The sequence below is a fragment of the Kryptolebias marmoratus genome, linkage group LG20, assembly GCF_001649575.2.
Source record: "Kryptolebias marmoratus isolate JLee-2015 linkage group LG20, ASM164957v2, whole genome shotgun sequence".
In the NCBI taxonomy this organism is placed as follows: Eukaryota; Metazoa; Chordata; class Actinopteri; order Cyprinodontiformes; family Rivulidae; genus Kryptolebias; species Kryptolebias marmoratus.
In genome coordinates this window covers 17,888,208-17,909,065 of record NC_051449.1, presented here as the reverse complement: position 1 = coordinate 17,909,065, position 20,858 = coordinate 17,888,208, and the positions used below count along the sequence as shown (strand labels likewise).

The following is a 20,858-nucleotide window of genomic DNA, read 5'->3' as shown; positions in this document are numbered from 1 at the left end:
GCGATTTGGACCATAAAAATGTTCGAAAATTACTCATACATAAAGATCAGTGGACAAATATTAATATTCATTTTATGTTATGAATTTTTTTTTTTCTTGTCATGATGACAGGGGAGGCTCTGCCTCACCTGCCTCCCCTGACCGCACGTCCCTGCGTATGTCCCTGTGTCAGGGACATATTTTGGAATTCAGTACACACATAAGGCGCACCGCCGATTTTTGAGAAAATTTATGACTTTTAGGTGTGCCTTGTAGACCGGAAAATACGGTTACCTCATATTTTTGCGTGTGTTTTCATGTTACTTTTGCTCTGGATGTTTGTATTTTCATGCTGTAAAGCACTTTTAACTGCCTTGTTGCTGTAAAAAGTGTAAGATATTTGATTTGACTTGACTTGACTTGCCTGTTATCTGCACGCTTGGGTCCAATTGTCAAGCACACGGTTCGTTACAGTTTCAGGTGTGTTTTTGGTATATAAAGGGATGTTGAGGATGATATTCTGTGGCGGCCATCTTGAATTGGGTTAAATCAGTCAGTTGGAGATGTATGTCTGTGAGTTTTTAATGAAATCTGTCCACTGGTTCATAAAATATTTTATTAATAGACAGAAAAAACAAACACACACACACACCCTCTCTCTCACACACACACATAGAGGCAATTACAGTTTGGCCTGCTTATATTGGCAGGCAATGACTACTTGTCTTTATGACTTTGAATTAAGGCCAAAGTGGGTAACAGTAGGAAATGGGATTGGGCCTTAAACTCCCACTTCATCATCCTCTCAAGCCCTTAAAACATGTTTCTTATGAAATGGCCTTTGGAATAGCTTGGGGTAGAGCTCTGCACCTTTTTTGTTTCTCATTCTTTAAATATGCCCATCTGAGTCCTCCCACATCACCATCATCTTCAGCAAACTGACTCTGCTAAAGGCATTAGGCAGTTCTGTATTTGGGCTGTATTAGAGAGGGATTATAACAAAATGGAAGAGCTGATTATACAAGGTTGCAAACATATTTAGACATCCTAGAAAAGGCCATGGACTTTAGTATATAATAATTAACCATCCACTTAAATCTGTCTTCAGTTAAACAGGGAAAACAAAGTACTTTTTAGAGTTCCCCAACCGGCCGTAGAGTTTGAAGAGTGAGATGAAACCGCAAGTGGCTGCCAGCCTGCGAGGCTAGCTTGCTTTGTATGGGGAAACGGTTTGACTAAATGGATGCGAAGAGTCAAACGTGAAGGCGAAGAGCAGAGGAAGATGGAGCAGGAGGTCCAATGAAAGGCAGAGGGGATGGGGAGGCTGTCGTAAAGGAGAACAGTAACCTGTGGAGGGTGATAAGAGCTGGCAGATGGATGGAAGGATAAATAGGCAGATCGGTAGTTAGATAGATAGAGGGGGTTGATTTACTGAGATGGAGAGGCTCGGAGAAATGATGGGCAGATGGGGTAAAGAGATACAGCAGGAGAGAAGGGGAAACTTTCTCCCCGTGCGCTCACTTCAAAGCTCGCTTTAGTTTTTTTTTTTTTTTCCCCACATTCGCTACTCCAGTGTTTCTGCGCTCTCTGCTGCTTTTGGCCTCTGTCTCCCACCTTCACTCACACTCCCCTTTCCTTCTCATCCTCACTGTCTTCTTCTCAGCCACTACTGCACTCATGGGATATTTTTAATAGAATTAGGCCGCTCTTGTTATCAGTGGAGCGGGTAGCCGCCGAGTGAGGGGAGATTGAAACAGCGATTTCCAATTTGAGATTGTGTCACACACATCTACCCGGGCCTAGATAGCATCAGCGAATCACCAGCCACCATCCCTCTCACTCACTTTGCCCCTCTTTTGCCCCCCCACCCCCCCACCCCTCCTTCCCGCTCTCTCCAACATCTCACCACCGAATACTTTAGAGTCGCCCGGGCTTTTTTTGTGCATGTGGGACAACATCTAAATGCACACACGCTCCCGCTCCGTCGGCCCGGATTTACCGGCTTCTCTTGACAGTTTATCTCCCTGTCTTTTTCGCTCTCATCTGGGAACACATCCTTCTTTCTTCTCCTGAGCTCTGACTCATTTAGTACCTCCAAATGCAGCTCCACTTCCACGGTCTCCTCTCCGTTTTTTTTTTTTTTACACTTGGCGCTCGTGTCTTTCCCACTCCTCCCACATTTTGCTTCCACCACTCCGTTCGCGTTCTCTCCTCTCCCGATGTTTTGCCTCTCTCCTCCTACACCGCCTCCTCTCGCTCTGCCTCCTCTTCTCATTTCATCTCGTCTGGTGTCACTCTTTCTTTTCCCCCCGTGAATATTTCTCCTCCCTTCATCCTCCATTCTCCTGCTCCCTCACCTCAATCCTTTCTTCCCTGCTGCCTCAAGGCGTTGAATCGCTTTGACTTATCTTGTCAGGTCTTTGGATTTCTGTCTCACCTCTAGAGACACGTAGTCTGCATGTTCATTCGGTGCAGTCGAAGTTCTGTGCATTAGCCGATGCTTGAGATGGGAGATTGGTGTTATTGCTGTGTGGGTGTTTCTCAGGTCATATGCTGGTTTTCATGGCCAGAGGGTCTTTTCTCTTCGCCACAATGGCATTACTCCACCTCTTGAAATGACTCGATAAAAGTGTTGCCTTACATGTTGCCCTTCTTTTATAGCTTCTTTCTTTCGCTAAGCGAGCAGAGCAACCCCGGTCGCCCCCTCTCCGTTTAACAGCGGTTAAATCTTCTCCGTTTGTTACATGAAATACCGACATTAAAAAAGTGTCGACTTCTCAGAGGCAATCTCAACATACTAAAAGAGACAAATTAAAAAAAAAAAGACTGATTCAGTTTAGCCTGGCTTTTTAGCTCCAATTTTGAGGTAAGATTTGAATTTGATAAAAAGTGCTTTCTTTTACATTAAAAGAAATCTTTGTAATGTGGTGGATCATTTTTGCATTGCTTTTGTAGTCTGTATATTTATGGATCTTTTGTGAAAGCAACTAAAGAGACAGCACTGAGTACAAAACAAATTTTCTTAAGGGGACAATAAAGTTTAATAAATAATACCACATCATATTGTTACCCGTGCCAAGGAGGTATTGTTTTTAATGGCGTTGGGTGGTTTGTCTGTCTATCTGTCTTTTAACAAGATTACTCTGCAGTCATGTAATATAGGAATGTGAATCTGCCCAGCTGGGCTCCTCATGGGTCAAGGATGATCCCTATTGATTTCAACATCGTGGGGTTAAAGGTGAACGTCACAGGTAACCCGTTTGTCAAAACCTTGTTTAGGTTTCTTTTCAAATTTTACTCTTTCCAAAGGAAGAGATGGAATTTGCAAATGAGGTTCCACTGTTGTGACTGGGCTGTGATGTGATTGTGATCATGTATGTATTCAATTAAAAGATGAATTCAGATCTATCCTGTTAATCTACCACCCCTGAAGCTACATAAAATTCAGCCATTTGAGCTGCTTGTAAATAAACAAGATTGTTTGGGTGTTTTTACCTCCACCAAGAAGGTTTTAGATAGTGTTGGTTTATTTGTTTGTTCGTTCATCCGTTAGCAAGATTACCTAAAACCTAATAAACAGATTTTGATGAAATTCTGGGGTTGTCACACAAAACAAGTGATTAAATTTTGGTAGTGCTCTGGATCATGATCAAGAGTTCAGTTGTCAGTGACCCTATGGCGTTGGCGGAGGTTTGCGATCTCTGAGTGCTTCTAGTTTATTATTGTTTTTATTTTATTGAATTGTTGTATATTGGACTGTAATGTATCCTGTTGTATACTTACCATATCTTATTATATCATATTGTATTGTCTAATATAGGATTTTTATCAAAGTTTGTAGCCAAGGCAATGTGGGTCAGAATCAAATTGCACTGGTCCAAAGCCTATGCTGTCAAATAATGAAATTTCATATTTGAAATGACTTTTTTTTTGCATCATTCAGTTTTTCAATGTAGAGGTCAAAAGTTCAAAGATCAGCAGTAGGTGGTTACAAACTAACTTTTATAATGAATGCACAGGCATAATGTATACACCCACAGGCATTCATTGATGTCCATGAACAGCTGCCATAAAAGATGAAACTCATTTTGTTTTTTTTCTCTCTCCCTCTCTCTTAATCATACTTAGGGGTATCATTAAATGCACTTCCATGTCAGTAAATGGACCCTAAAGCTTGTCAGTGGATTAAAGGAGGTGGAAAGAGTTTTTAACACTAGCTGTCAAGCGCCCACATGCACCTGCGAGAGCCGCAGTGTGGCTGAACACTTCCAATATTTCAGTTCTCGCTCTGTATAGGTTTTGATTTTACAGCCAAACTGATTTATTAAATTTTAGCGAGGAAAAAAAGCACAGAAAGTGATCTGTACTTAATTGCGTTTGGATAACTAGCAGCTAAGGTAACTTCTTACCCCAAGGACTGCTTGAGGCTTTTACTCGAGTAGCGGGCGAGTCGAGAAGAGGCACGATGGGGTGCAGTGGGGATAAAACAACACTCTGTGGTTCTTATTGATTCCAGCCATGTGTGTAAGAACTTGTGCTTTTGAATCAAGTCCACTTTTAGACGGAATAATCGAAGAACTTGAATTGACACTATTTCATTTTAAAATTATTGCATTCTCAAACATCTTAGCTTTTGTATGATGGTAAAAGCCTTAAAGAATGCTTGTCACTAAAACAAAAAACAAACAAACAAAAAAAAGTCCAGGAGCTTTGTAATGAATACTACTGTTAAGACCAGACCTCATTTGCGTAGATTTGATATTATTTAACTAGAAGCACGAGAGCGCAAACCTCCACCAAGGCCAGATTATGATCCGGATCATAATCTGGATCACCACCAAAATAATCCTTTTTTTTTTTTTGACAACCCCAACATTTCCTGAAGATTCCATCCAAATCTATTCATTAAGTTTTTCCTGATCTTGCTAACAGACAAACAAACCAATGGACACAACTTCCGTCACATGTTGGAGCAGAGACAAGTTTTTAATGATCACCTCCAACATTTAATCACTTCTTCCTTGTACCATGTTTGACGTTTCCTAAAAATTTCATGGAAATCAGTTCATAGCTTTTTGAGTTATCATGTGCACAGACAGACAGACAAGACATGCTACTGAATAAATAACCTGCTTGGCGGAGGTAATTACACAGTTAAATAATAATAATAAAAGAAGATTAAAGTTTAGCTGAAGACTTTACTTTTTAGACAGAGTTTGGCTGGAGTAACATTTTCCTTTTTCCAAAACAGACAAAACAGAATGAAACTGCCACCATTAGAGGTGCTCATAGCTGTTGCTTCCTCTGTGTTTCTGATCATTAAGCTAAACTGTTTGACTTGCTCGATGGATACTGTAGCTTTTTATAAATAGTATCAGCCAAATATTATCCAGGGTTTTGTTTACCACTTCTTTTTATTCTACGAAACCAAGTGAGCACATATTCTCTGAAGTTTCCCCCCATGCTAGCTCTAAATTAAAGCATACACATGATGACTCGCTACACTAAACAGGACAGGATTCTTATTGTGATTGAATGCATGCATCTCTATACACACACTTTGCTAATAAGCCACAGCGTGAGCTGCTAAGGAGTGAATGATGAGCTTCCGATGAGGGTGATTTGATTACGTCGGTCGTTTGTCCGCAGATATTTTACCCTCTCCCACTCTGTCTGTCTCTCTCATCTTTCCCCTCCCACTGTGGCAATCCATTTCCCTCTAAAAGCGACACTATAAAAGGTTGATAGCTCTTTGGCTGTGTTTCAGAGCCTCAGATCAATCAATGGCTGGCGGAGTGCAGCGTTGAGGTACAGCAAGTTAAACCAGATTTGAAGTCAACACAACAGGTTATGTGTTGTCATTATGTGGCCATAGATAGGAAATGTTTTCACCCATTGTTTAAAAGCCAGGTGAGGCTATGTAGTTTTGTTGGAGATGTCAGTTTTAAAGCCCACTAAACTGTCCCTAAGAACCCATTCAGAGACTGGAAAGAGTGCAAATTCTCTTAAAAATTCAAAGCTGCAGAAAAGCTCTTATGTTAAATAAATAGGGCAGCACTCTGAGTTAAAAGGACAACAAAAAGTTCCTTCAGCACCCTTCGTTTCATTCCTCTTGCCTTTTTTCCCCCCAGAAATGTTTGTTTGCATCCCGAGTGCACGTTCTGGCTCCCGTAATTACTTTACCTCTTCTGTTCAGCTTACTGCTCCTGAACAAAGTTGCGGTGAAAATAGAACCCATTTTCATTTTGACAAAGGATGCTGAGGCTTGCAGCTGTTTCCACTGGAGTAAAGATGCAGGGCTGTGCGGAGAAGTCTGGCTGCGCTCGTATGCTGAATCCTGTATGTCCCTAACCAGCCCTGTGGTTACCAGCGATCTATCCACGCCACCTGGCTCCATTTCGGCTCATGCTGCGCCTCCCAGGGGAGGACCTCCAACCCAGATCAGCTGCTTTTCTTCCCAAAGCTACCTTGGCTTGGCCCTAGTATGCAGCCAGTTTGGCTTTTGGGGAGCCAAGAGCTGTGGAGTATGGATGGATAATTATGCAGGGGTAAAGCCCACCTTGAGGTGCAATGTGTGGCATTGAGAAAGGGGGAGCAAAGGCTCCCTACAGGGATTGAAAAGGGAGTGGAGCCAAAGCAGTCAGCCAAGCCTGTTTCCACACCATCTCCTCACACCGCAGGGCCTGTCACACAACCAAACCATGGAATCAAGGACAAGAAATAGAGGAGACCCCCCTCCCCTCCCCCATCCTCCCGCGCTCCCCTCCCTACACGCACAGACATTTCCCCACAAGAGACACAGTGTCCCAACTCTGAAACTTTATTTTTGTATTCACATGTGAAGTATCTCCAGCAGTATAAATGGCCAAGCTGACACCAGGCCATGTTAAAGTGTGAACAGTATAAATATTCATCACTAAGTGAGCAGCAGTGTGGAGGAGAAGCAGTGAAAGATCTCAAAGGGATACTGTGATTTTTGTTTTTTTTTTCTTCCTTTTCTTATATTTTAAGTATTCTTGCCGCTGTGGAGCTGAGTGTGTCAGAACATTTGCTTCTTTTGCAGTTGGAAATGTCATCCCTGCAACTCTCAGTCAACTCTAAAACCAGTTATTGCCACAAGCACTCTTTGTCCTGGACTTTCACAGACCATATTAGTGGCTTTGTGAAGCTACTTTTTTTCCCTGTTGTTTCTCACAGGCCCAAAAAGATAAAACGGAGGCTTTTAGTCCACTTTCATTGAGCCAGTTGATGCCTCCTCTCCCGCTGGTGACCCCCCACAGGCACTGGATTGTGACCCAGCATGCCAGGCCTCCGGGCCTCTCCTTTTTTTTCTAACTTCCTCTGAGCTCGCTCGTCTCATATCTCTCCATCTCTCTGAGTCCTTATCACAGAAACACAGAGCACCATATTTTAATCATGCCCTCGAATAGAAGACACTTTTCCAATTAATGGAACCGCTACAGTGGATACACTGTAACTCCGAAGCCGCAATGCGCAATCAGCCAAATAAGTCACCGCTTGATGTATAACTGCCTCGCAAGTTGTGAATGTGAACATGATGGGTTTTTGAAATGGAGAAATCCGCAGTGAATGGAAGTCCGCCGGTGAGGCAGCAAAGTGGCAAAAAAAAAAGAGTGAGCAATGCTCGGGTGAAGCTGCTGATTGGCCAGAGATGAATGTCCGTGGTCAGCTCTCAGGCGTGAATACGTGGAATTGTGTGAATGTGAATAGCCTTACTAAAAAAAGACCATGCACGCTAAGCAAAAAGCTACCCCGGGATAAATCATAAAGGGTCAGAGGCTGCTGTCATCAGATAGTGCCGAGTAATATCAGAAACTATTGACAGGTCACGCAGCAGACAGGCTGCTATAGAGGTCTTCTCAACAAAGAGGGCTTTGAGTGCTTATGTCTCACAGTGTAAACAGTGAAAGGAACTTTAGCAATAAATGGAAGCATTGCAGAGAATCTTTTGCCTTTGTACTAGCACTTTATTTCTGCAATACTGTATATTTTTCAGATTGCATTCAGAACTGACTCACTTCAAGTAGCAATAGAAAAATCTTTTTTTATTTACAGCTCAAAAACACAGCAATACGATGAGGAAAATGCAGTGTCATGTGCGTTAAGTAAGGGCGTCATTTTTGCTCAAATACAGTTGTATTTAGGCAGTGTTATGAAGAGGGAAGCTCAGTTTAAGTCATCCAATCATGCTCCCACAGAAGCACAACACTTAGAGGGATATTTCACCCATTTTGGAAGTGTGACTCTGTGGAAACATTAGAAACAACTAGAGAAATTGCAATGTGTGAACACTGATTACTGAATGAAGAAACTGAAACAGAACTGAAAGCAAAAAGTAGCAAAACACTATCAAAAACAGTTGCAAATACCTAGCTAAAAGAGGCAAAACACTAGCTAAAAGTAGTAAAACGCAAGTTAAAAGAACCAGTGTGCGCTATATTAGTGATACCAGAAGTGAAATTAACATTTAATAATAGTAGCATTAGAATTAGTATATTTAGCAGAAGGATAATTAGCATGAGCAGAATTAGCATTAGTAGTAGTAATATTAGCAGAAGCATGAAGTACATTTCAAAGAGAACAATATTCTTGAAGGATTTCAAGTGATCTCAGTGTTTTATTTGGGAAAATCTTTGCAAATAAAATTAAATGTGTTGAAAAGTATACAAGTTACAAAAAAACTCCTTAAAAGAGCTGAATGTTTTTGATATATGAATGGGTAAAAAAGCCCAAAGTGTACAGAAGTACGCAGATGCCAAAACATGAATGGAAAAATGAAAGAAAACAGGAAAACAATAGTATGAATGCTGAGTCATCTGTTGTAGATGGGTAATGGCGGGGCCAAGGCCTAAGTAGATTGCTGCTGTTTAAAACTCCTCCACTTTAATTTTTTATAGTGTTTCATGCAAACACTATTTCATTAAGTTCCATATTACCACCAGTTTCTCAAAACTTGGTTATTTGCATAGAATTATGTAGGCTTTTTAAAAAAAAAAAGTAATTAATGGCAGCACAGCAAACTGTAGCACTTCCAGTGCAATCTGTGGTCACTTTCAGCAGGTATTTTATACTAATTTTATGTGAAACTGATGACAACACAAAGGTTTAAAAGTATTTGTATGATCCTCTATGAAAGTCTGAAGACTGAAGTTGTTTTAAAACAACAAACGTCGGTTCACTCAGACCATAATGACAAGCTAATAATGGCTTGTTTGAGCGGATGTACTTTCAAAACAAATTACTTCCATCCTAAAGCAACCCCAGTCTTCAAGATTTTCATAGCATTTCATAAAAAACACTCTTATTTAAACCTGTACATTGCCATCAGTTTTCATTACGTGGATTATTTTGGCAAAGATATGATGATATTAAGTGACGCCAGACTTTGCCAGAAGTGCTACAGTTAGCTGCTGCTGCTGACTTTTGCGCTTTCAAACAACCACAGAACTCTATGTAGTGAGAAAACAGTGAGAAACTAACCATGGTGTAAAGACCTAAGACATTTTTGTTTTAAAGTGGCAACAATCTACTTCTATTTTAGATTAGACATAAACTCTACTTTTAAACTGGGGCTGTTTTACGAAGCTATCTTCAGCAGGTGAGATATTCTTTCCTCACACCCTTTCCACAGAGCCCCACTTCCAAATATCCCTTAAAACGTTCCCTCTCATACTGCAGCTTTTTATTCAACCTGTGCACTTCACAGAGCGCGTTTGTTTCCCCTCCATATATTAACTTCTCCCCCCACTTCATCAATCAGCCTGACACCAATCAGCGGGAATCTGCTGTGCGTAACATGTTTACGAAACAGAATCACTTTCTATCGCCCCGCCAGTCCCAGCAATATGTTGTGCATTTTACACCTGGCTCTCCTCTAAAGATGCACTCTTTCGAACAGAATTAAGAGGGAATTGGCTTCTCTCCCGCATTGACAGGGAAGGTTGAACGGGTGTATTAACCAGAAGTAATTGAATGCAGAAGCAACAGTGCGCAGTTTAGCATGGGAATTAACCCCTGCACTGCTGCTCTTTCCACCTAACTCAAAAATAAAAATAAACCAGTGAAGTTTTATTTTTATTTTCTTTTGTCCTGATTTGACAATTTGAGGAGTTCTGGTCCTGTGAGACCATTTTGGTTTGACTCAGTTCAGTGTTATTTATCATGAGTGACTGGCAGGAAGGAGAAAACAAAGAAACCCAACACCTTTATATGTGAGCAAGCTGTCTTATTACTTCCGTTAGGAAGCCAGCTGGAGTTTTTTGTGAAAGCAACAGAAAAAACACAACATTGGGTCATCTTGTGTTTTATTTGTCCCCTCTGCATACATCACACAAATGGGGAGAATTTATTCTCTTATAGGATTTAGACTGCAGTGGCGTGATGTGGAACCAAAACAAATCAACAACAACAACAAAACAACATCCAGATGTTGGATTTAATCTTGACTTCTGCATGATGATCTGCCACATTTGACTCAGTGAGCCAAACTTAAAGCCCATTTGCAGCTATATCTATTACAACATTCAATCTGACAGGGAAGAACAGAACTGATTCAAGTCAGATTTCTATCTTTTCTGCAAGCTTTTTATCATTTGAGTCTTTATTTTGCGTTTTATTTATTTTTTGTTTCTAAGACTTGACCCTTGCAGCACGTGGCTCTCAGAAGGTCAGGTGAAGATCTCACAGACGGCCTCATGTTCAGCTTGCAAGCAAGCTGCAGTTATTGCAAAATAACTGGAGCAAAATAGAGAAAAGGTTGAAATTGTATGGTACCTATGCAATCTGCAACAGTGGGAAAGAACATATTCACAGCTGAAAGATTGCCTACGCACTCATGCTATGGACAGAAATGTCACTGCAATAACTAAACAGTATTCATTTTAGTCTAATATGACTATCTGTAGGCTCACACTATCTGTTCATTGTCAAACGTTTAGATTTAGAACACCTTGTATTTGATGAAAATCTCTTTAAAGGTTGTATTTTGACCAAATGGTTTTTGAAGCCAGAATTTTTCAGAATCATTCTAGCTGGAAGAGATGGTGGAGTTCTTTTCAAATTGTTTTTTTTTTTTTTTTTGCCACCGACTTGATTTTTAAACAGAGTACATCCATTCTGGCGAGGGTTGGATAAAAAAGCCTAAAAGCCTGACCCAGTCTGAAAGCTTAAAAGGACAGTTTGAATTTCTTTGGAGTGGAGGTCTATGGAAAGGTTATGAACACTCAGTGTCTTATCTGCTCTAGATTGGTTTTGAAACTATCTCAGGTTGGAGAAACAGAGTTTAGTTTGAACCACAGTGTTGAGCCAACATTTAGAACAACAAAAGTTTTTTTGAGATGGGAGCTTTTTTCCTTTTTTTTTTTTTTTTTAAAGACAGCAGCAATCCATGTTGGTTTTGGCCTCTCTGGATTCAAACTTTAACTGTGTAGCTTAATGTCTGAGGTTATGCAGAATTCCTGAGGTGTTCTTCTTTTATTCCATCTACTTGTGATTAAGAGGAAACCACCCACAGAGAGTAAAGCTTTCTCTGTTTTACTCCTCCAAACATGACTTTGGTTGTTACAACGAAACAATTTAGTTTTATCCAAACAAAACACCTTTTTACTGGCTTTGTCTTTGTGGTTAGCTGAAAACTTTAATTGAATCTCTATTTGTAAGACTTGGGGCTACTTTAGTTCTTTGCTCATTTGTTTAACTTTAAACTCTTTTCTTTTTTTTTTTTTCCAGATCTAAACCTTCCCATTGTGCTGTGCGTTGGATGAGCCAGTGGACACTGTCAAAAAGGCTTGAAGTTAGAAGTCTTTACAAGGTAAAAGACCAAAGAACATATGAATATATTTTTTAAAAAATTCTCTTAAAGATGCATGTCATACAAGAATGAAAGGAAAATTTCTCAGACATTTATGTCGATTGTGAATGTCACATTGTAAATGAAAGTTAATTCTGTCACTTCAGTATTGTGAGGTTACGTAACGGCTAAAAAGATGAGAACTGAAATAACAAAGAAGGAGCAGATATAGGCAAAGCAAGGAAGGAGACAGAGCTATTGTATGAATAAAAGAAGCCCAAAGTGGAGCACTCTAATTGTCCCAAAGGGAGTTTACACTTGAGTAGCTTCAGAAATATATGAAGTTCAATCAACAAGAGAGAAGAGAAGAAAGAGCCAGAAAGTGGATGGAGGAGGGGCAGGATGGAGAGCGATGGAGACAAAGTCCGAAAGACTGAGAGGTCTACCATGTCTCCATTTCCATGGAGCCGCAATCTGAGCTAGTTTCCACCAATTACATTCGTGTCAGTGTGTGTCCTGGATTCAAAATGCAACAACAGCCTCGAGGGGCCTTCACTCTCCTGGTACACACTCAACATCTCTCCCTGCCTGCCTGCCACTCCAGTATTCCTCCCGCACACACACGCGCAAACACTAATACACACACATCAACCCACACACACACGCTGTGGGTGCATGCATCACACTCACACTCATAATAATCTCATCACTCCCTCCAGCTTTGTCTCTTTTTGTCACCCACACACACTCACTCACACGTACACCTTCCAACCAGCCAAATGCTTTCCCACCAAGCATCTACAAACACACACACGCAAAATCTTCTCTGTCACCTCCTTCCACTGTCTTCCAAACTCTATTCTTTTCTTCTCAGGCTCTCCATTCGCCTATCTATCTATCTATCTATCTATCTATCTATCTATCTATCTATCTATCTATCTATCTATCTATCTATCTATCTATCTATCTATCTATCTATCTATCTATCTATCTATCTATCTATCTATCTATCTATCTATCTATCTATCTATCTATCTATCTATCTATCCATCCATCCATCCATCCATCCATCCATCCATCCATCCATCCATCCATCCATCTATCTATCTATCTATCTATCTATCTATCTATCCATCCATCCATCCATCCATCCATCCATCCTACCCCTACATTCTTCATGCAGTCTGCACACATACACACACACACACACACCACCAGTCGCATAATTTCTTTGCTTGTGTCTCAGTGAGTGTATGCCACCCCGTCCCCCTTCTTCCCTCAGATCGCAGTAATAAGGCTGGTGATCGCTCGAGATAGAGATGACTTATGGCGCCTATTGATAATTGTGTCCATGACAGCGAGTTAGGGCCTTCATTATTAGCGGTAACAATAACAGCAACACTCAGGCTTTAATTGAATGAAAAAAGGCCAGCAGTGGGCAGACTTATGAGCAAGAGGTGTGTGAAAGAGGTGGAGAAGGAAAGAAAAATAAAAAAAAGGACGTGGGGTGGGATTGATGGCAAAGTAGAGAGGCAGAAATATGGTGCTGGAGGAGCTGGGAAAAACACCTCACAATATGGGAGGGAAGGGGGAGAAAATAGAGACGAAAAAAGAAAACAGGGGGACATTAGGTGAAGTGGAAATAGTGGCCCAGAGAGTGCTTTAGAGGGAGCATGGCAAGGCACGCCAGAGAGAAGCGTGGACAATTAGGACACTTTTATTGAGTGGTGAGACGAATAAATAATTGACAACTTACTGTACAAGAAGACGGGGAAGACGAGTCAGAGTGGGGACTGCAGAGAGGACCAAGGAGCACGGAGAACGAACTGTGCGAACATAAAGGAAATATTTCTGCATTTCTTCAAAACAATTTAAGAACCTCACATTGTTGTTTTGTTGTGGGAGCCTATAGGTCATGTTAATTGAAATTTGGTGTTTAAATGTTTAAATCAAAATGAAGACACTGAAAGTCTGGTGCAACATTGAGCCATGATGGCAAACTGTGTAGAGCCAACACAACCACATTCTGAAATGAGCTAATCATTTGCACTAGCTGCCTTTGCTAAAGTGTTCTGGTGTCTCAGAAAATCTGTTTATATGATACAACACAATTTACCTGCCGTACAAAATAATATTCTATGTAATGTTTTTTTGTTTTGAACTTCCTTTACATAAAAGGAAGTTGATTAATTAAACTGAGATGTTGAGATATGATGGAGTTATAGCTGTTTTGGTCAAATATTGGAAACAAAGTTGTGGTTCATTAGCACTCAAAGTATGACTCTTAGCTACCACAACAAATTTGAGCTCAGTATCAGCAAAACTATCTGAGTTATACAGATTTTTGTGTTTGCTAAGATCAATTAGCTGCGGTGGCTGACTCCAAAGGTTAATCTGTAAAAGATGTACTGTACACTGGCTGCTTTGTGAGAGTTTCTTGAATGTCCATCCAGTGGTTCATGAGACGTTTTGCTAACAGGCACAGTTGACAGCAGTGGTTATTGTGTTGACTCAAACGGTGGACACAGAGACAGCCGGGTTGAGTGATGAAACAAAATCCCTAATGAATAAATAAACAGGCTGTTGAGGCAGCAGATCAAATCTCAAAGTAAAAGTCCAACACAAGGCTTGAGCTGTATGTAAAAACTTAAAAAAAAGTAAACAATGGATTATAGAAAAGAAACAGGTAAACATCAAGGAACTATCCACAAAACATAATAATCATAATAAGGGTAACAACAAATAAAATAAATAAACTGTATGTCCTGAGAGTGACAGGGTTTACTCCAAAAAATAAAAAGTTTTCTACAAATATCTCTCATAATCTGTTAGCACTCTGAGTATATGTTTGAGATCAGTCTCAGCTACTACTGGGTGATGATAAACTATTAAGGCAATCTTACACAACACAAATATAAATATTCACCAACTCTTTGCCACACAGCTGTGTTCAAATCAGCCCATTCTCATAACTTCGCTTGAAAACAGATGCCAAATTTTCAAAGAAAACATCCAACGCAAATAAATCGATTGCTCTACTTTGAACTTTTTGCCTCTCCATTATTGAGGTAAAGACAGTTTGATTTTAGTCGGCAGAGAAAATTTCCATGTTTACAAGTTAGACGACAAAGTATTTAAGCAAATTGACTTTCCCCACTCAAGACTGATGGTTCCAAATGAACTAGTGCAAACAGATTTCACGTATTGTTTTGTGTTTTTAAAAACCACATTCTGTAAATCGGACTGAACCACCAAATATTTTGATTGAAACTCTTCTAGGTAAAATAAATCCACACTCTAACAGCTGACAAAGATTATATAGTCAAACACAAAGTAACACATTATCTCAAAATCTAGGAAGCTTGATTAGAATTTTTTGTAATTTAGTTGAGATATATTCTGTATTCTGAACAAATAGAGTTTTATGGTGTGGTAGTGTCTTTTTTAACAAGAAGAAGCTGTAATACGTTTACATATCTGTCAGGTAGTGTTTGGTTACAGGGACATTCATCAAGTGTTTGTACAGAATGAATCTGCAGCTCAGTGGTCATCGCTTACTTTATCAGCATGTTGTATTTTTGTGAGTCAACATCAGAAGGCAGTCGTTCTGTGCCATGCCTTTATTGACAGATTTGATTAAGCAGTGCAATGCCTCCGCATCCAAAGCTGCTAATCAAATTGTCATGGCACACCACAAACATGCTAACAAAGCGGCAAGACAGGTCCAGGATCAGGCTAATGACACCATCACTCATAATAATAAGACAACATGATTTCCCCGTGCCCTTTCTTTTTTCGCTGCTGGTAGGAGTACTAAAACGAAAAAGACGGAGAAAACAAAAAAGAAATGTCTGTGAAAAAAAAAAAATCAATGTCTGTATCTCTACTTTGTTCTAGTGGAGGGGAGAGAATATATTAATTATCAAGGTCAACCTGTGCTCTGTCTGGCTAAAAAAAAGAGGAGAAAGACAGAAGTGAATGGAAATTAAGTTGAAGTTTTCTAGTGAAGACCTGAGCTCTCGTGGAAGAACAAAAAAAAAAAAAAGAGGAGAGAATGAGATTTAAAAAGACGTGGCCAAAAGACAGACGGGCGCATCAAGCTGCACCTGAGGTGGCTCTATGACTGAGAGGAGCTCCTGGGTGGCGACAGCAGCAGCTGCCCTGAATTTTTTATACTCGGCTTCACGGTGAGACGGCTGAAAGTCACCATGATAAGTCTCACCCGTGTTCCTCGGAGAGCAGCCTTTCATTAGTCGTCTCCCGACCCGAGGTGAGAGCGGCGGGGAGACCGAGTCAGGAGGAAATAAAAGTCGAAATTGTTTTGAGAGAGAGGGCCGAAAGAAAGTTAATATACTGAGGAAGTTGTGAGTGTATTTATGGTCCTCTGAAAAATAAAAGCATTCGGTCTTTGCTGTTGGGAGCTGTTATGATGGATTTTGGGTAATGGAGTTTTGATGGATGAGGGGTGTCTGGCCATAGCTGGGGTCTGGGTGGAGAGAAGGTATTACTGGCTGCTCTACACTGATATCTGACCACCAGAAAATGACTGCACTTCCTCCTGCTGACGCTTTATACCCCGCATGCTTAATTTTACAGCTAAGTTGTTTAGGTATTGAGGATCTTATAACCTTTTATAAGTGCTATAAAGAGATCCAAACCCTCAGAGACAAAACCACAGAGGAGCCTGTGAAATCCGCTTTCCCTGTGATCTCAAATATCCAAACTCCCTTTTGGCTGTCCCTCTTTAAAGACTGCAATTAGGCGAGGTAAAATGATAATGTTTTCGTCTCTAGCATCCCTTTGGTAAACATTGCCGTTAGGATCAATTAACCAGCGGCTAATGAGCAAAGTGGGGGTCTGCCTCGATATTGCACCATTGTTCATTGGCGATTTTTAATTAATGGCTTTAAAAGTAAAAATTGCAAAAGTTTTTAATTGTTTTTCTTTTTTTTAATTTTTGAGTGGGAGAGGGGTGTAAGATCAGAGTGTTAATTATAAAGAAGGGGCTTTAAAGTGAGAAGGATTTAGAGTTTTAATTAAAGAGGAATTTGATGCGACCAACAGTCTGGGTTCAATTGCCTCACAATCCACTGCTATTCTCCTCCTGCCCGTCATCTTCTGTCTGCACTGTTCTGTAGCTTTCCATGTTCTGCCACTCATTTTGCTCTTACTCTTGCGTGGTGTTGGCATCTCCCTCCTTTTGAGGTGTTCCTTACAGGAGTGGTGAAGATGAGGGTCGGCGTAAGGAATGAAGGCAATGAGAAGACAGGAGGGGGTTGGATGGTCGGGTGGCTCAGTCACTTGATCGGCTTTCCCAGATTGAATTAGTGAGCTTTAGACAAATCGGACCCCTTTTGGACATGTCCACCATTCTGCTTTCTCCCCCTCCTTCTACAGCCTAGCCTCCATCTGTCTCTGCGTCTCCGCTCCTCCTCATCTGCTCCCCCATTCTCAAGATAGTTTTCATAGCAGTGAGAAATTAGGCTGAAGTGATTAGCATGGTGTGAAACGTGATTACATACTGTAGCTTTGCTGATTTGTCGAACAGATGCCCTCTACCAGCTAGACTTTGGTAGGTTACCGTGTTAAACTCAAACTGGCTCACAGCTGTAGATCCCAGCAGATGTATGGCGGTTAATTGCTTTGATTGTGAATATAGCCCCACCGTACCTTTTGGGAATGTAACTTGTATTTTGTTGGCTGTTAACAACCATACACACCCACTCACACAGATAGGCTGAAAAAGCCTCTTTGCAGACCCATACTTCCATAGAGAAAGCAGGTCGGGAAAGTATTAGTGTCAGAGAAGCTGCCACCATGTGAGATGTTGAATCTCGATGCTGTCAGTCGACTTTACAAATGAAGTACAATTAGAATATAAGAACCTCAGATTTAGGAAGAGTAAAGTGGCTTTTGTCAGGGGGATCAGATCTTCACCCTCAAAGAGCTGCAAAGTGGGCCGTGGGACTTTGATTGTCCAGTCTAATTGTGTTAAAGCCATAATAGCTGTCAAATTATGCAATATTTTAAAGGATTTGATTTGAATTGTTATCCTTCTAACTCAATTTATACATCATTAAATGATTGTTTGGGGGTTAGTGTAATTCAGATTCATCAAAGTTTTTTTATAATGTGTTAGAAAACAGCAAATATTCCTTGCCTTTGTTAATAACTAAGCTGTGGAGAGGAGGATTCCTGGTTTGGGAACCTCAGAGTCTGATTTTTGCTTTATGCAGATGATATGGTTCTGTTGGCGCCTTCAGGCCATGACCTTCAGCATGCACTTGGGCGGCTTGTAGTTGAGTGCGAAATGACTGAGATGAGAGTCAGCTCCTCTACGTCTGGTTCTCAACTGGAAAAAAATGGAACCCTCACTGCTGGTCAAGGTTGAGTATTTACCACAAGCTGAAGAAGTTCAAGGTGTTGCTCCAGTCTGTCTACTAAAGAAGGAGCTGCGCTAAATGGCAAAGCTCTCAGTTTACTGGCTAATCTTAGCTTCAGCTCTCATCTATGGTTATGAGATATTAATTATGACTTAAAGAATAAGATCCCTGATACAAGCAGCTCAAATGAGTTTCCTTTGTATGGTAGCTATGCTCAGCCTTAGAGATAAGGTGAGGAGCGCCATCATTCGTGAGAAGCCACTGTTCCTGCACATCAAGAGAAGTCAGCAGAGCTAGTTTTGCTATCTGGTTAAGACTTCTCTCTGGAGGTGACATTCCAGGAATGTCTAATTTGGAGGAGATTCCTAGGAAGACGTGGGACTTGCTGAAGGTATTTTATGTTCTCTCTGGCCTGGGAACACCTTGGGATGAGCTGGAAAGTTTTGTTGGGGAGAGGGATGTCTTGGATTCTCTCCTGGACCACTTGTCTCCACGACCTGACCACAGATAAGTGAAATAAAACATCTGAACGTATGAACAGACACACAAATACAACATTTACCCATCATTAGGATTATTGGTTTGGTGGCAACAACTTCTATCAGCAACAGTGAAATGTGGAACAAAGTGCTTTTTTTAAAGAAGTTACATCAGCAGGGGCGGAATAACACAAGGAAATAACTAGAGAAATTTCTGACCTCCTGTTGTCTCTCCCCTTCCGCCCGTGTTGCTGTGATTACGCCAATCACTGTCATTAGCATTCTCTGCTATTAATGTGATTTCTCATGCTTTGTTGCTTGCATGCATGCTAATGATGAGCACCCAGCTCCCTTCTTGTTTCAGCTGCTCAAACTATCCACAGCTCCCTCTTGAAACACTTATCTGAATTACCACAGCTCCTCGAGCTGTACTGTATTAATAAGCAACGTGCAGCCAGCAAATCCACTCCTGATTAAGACAATAACCTGGCCCAGCTTTCATCTACTCCTGAATCAGCCCTTATCAGCTTTAGCTCAGTGTGATTCACATCTCTCATCCATCTCTCTCTCTGTCTTTAACACGTCTCATTTGCACTGTTTCAAGGAGAAGCAGGGATTACCATACGTCACTCTACCCCCTGATCCCACTACCTTTTTAACTTTGTTGCCTCTCATCACGTGGGTGCTCTCCTTATCTGTTTAGCCCACTTTCACTAATCTTCTTTTTTTATCCTTTACTATACTTTGCTCCCTGCATTAATGCCTTTTGTTGTCTTTGTCTGACTTATAGCTTCTCCCTTTCTTGCCTTTCCTTGCTTTGCCTAGGGTTTCTCTTTGGTTGCACATTAAGTGTGTTCCTTGCACAACTTATTGAGTGCAGAGGAGATGCATTTCGTCTTGTGGCTCATTGTGCCATGAAACATTAAGGTCTTCGGGGACATTTTGTACCACAAACAGGATTTGGAATATTTATCTGAAGTAGAGGGACATGTAATAACATTGTGAGGAGATTATTACTGTATGTATTTGTTAAGCAAACAGAGCGAGTAGACTATTTTACTCTAGCCTAAACCTTTATGCACTTTATGCACAAGGCACACTCACAGTAAGGCTCCTAATCTGTTTTTACTGAAACATCTACAGATCCTAGATGGACTGCAATGAAATTTGACAAAGATGCTCATGTTCTATTCAGGATAAATCATTAAAAGGATAGTGATGGTCTATGAAATAGTTGGTACCTTATCAGCTGTGACACAAAATATGAAGAAAAGGGCAGTCTTCCTCTGGGAGACATGTTAATAGATAGCCAAATCAAGGCCCTTCTATAATGTTTTTCAGGCTTTTAAAACGCATTTTAATCAAAAATATCATACAGGTGTGAAAGAATGCCACATTAGCTAATATCTAACCTTTACACTTTTGCATGACGCAATTTGTTTGAGTAGTTTGTCTTTGCTTTCTCAGCCGAACAACATCCATTTTTTACAACACAAATGTTGATCTCCTGAGGCTGCTGAATGTATCAGTCCACCTGATTAGCACGTCTGGTCAGTTCAAAACTTTACTCAGCTCCTGGCGGACTGATTTGCATTGTAATACTAACGTTTTTCAATTGAAAAAAACAGAAACAATTGTGGTGTGCGAAGTGATCCAAACATTGATATTATTGATACCAATGTTGGTATTGTATCAATTCATTACTAGTGTGTGGGGTCAGTACTTTCATTTATTTTTTTAAAGTCTCCTCTTCTTTCAGTACGTTGCTCCCGTTCCAAAAGTGCAATGAAAAGGAACAAATGTTTAGCTCTTTTTTTTGTTTCCGAACAAAAACTGAAACCAAAAGGAATGTAAATTCTAAAACATTAATTCTTCAGTTTGTGCTAATTTATTTTTTTCAATAACTCAGTTAATTATAGTAATACTTAAAGGTGAAATGGAATAAAATATCAAAATAATGAGTTTTCATGTTTTTCTTTTAGTTAAATGCTATCATAAATGCTATGTCAAAACCTTCTCCCTGGGCTGCCACCTTATCGTGGTGGAGGGGTTTGAGTGTCCCAATGATCCTAGGAGCTATGCTGTCATGGGCTTCATGCCCCTAGTAGGGTCACCCAAGGCAGACAGGTCCTAGGTGAGGGGCCAGACGAAGTGCAGCCCAAAGACCCCTATGATGAATACAAGTATTGGACACAGTGTTCCCTCGCC

At 40.6% G+C, this 20,858-nt stretch overlaps 1 protein-coding gene across 1 annotated transcript in view; it reads left to right on the top strand.

Moving 5' to 3' along the window:
* LOC108238645 overlaps nucleotides 1-20,858 on the top strand; it is a 188,296-nt gene that overhangs the window by 27,607 nt on the left and 139,831 nt on the right. Inside the window, exon 2 of the mRNA XM_017420878.3 lies at nucleotides 11,728-11,809. The gene's annotated coding sequence lies outside the window, so the exon portion shown is untranslated. The remainder of the gene's footprint in view (nucleotides 1-11,727; nucleotides 11,810-20,858) is intronic.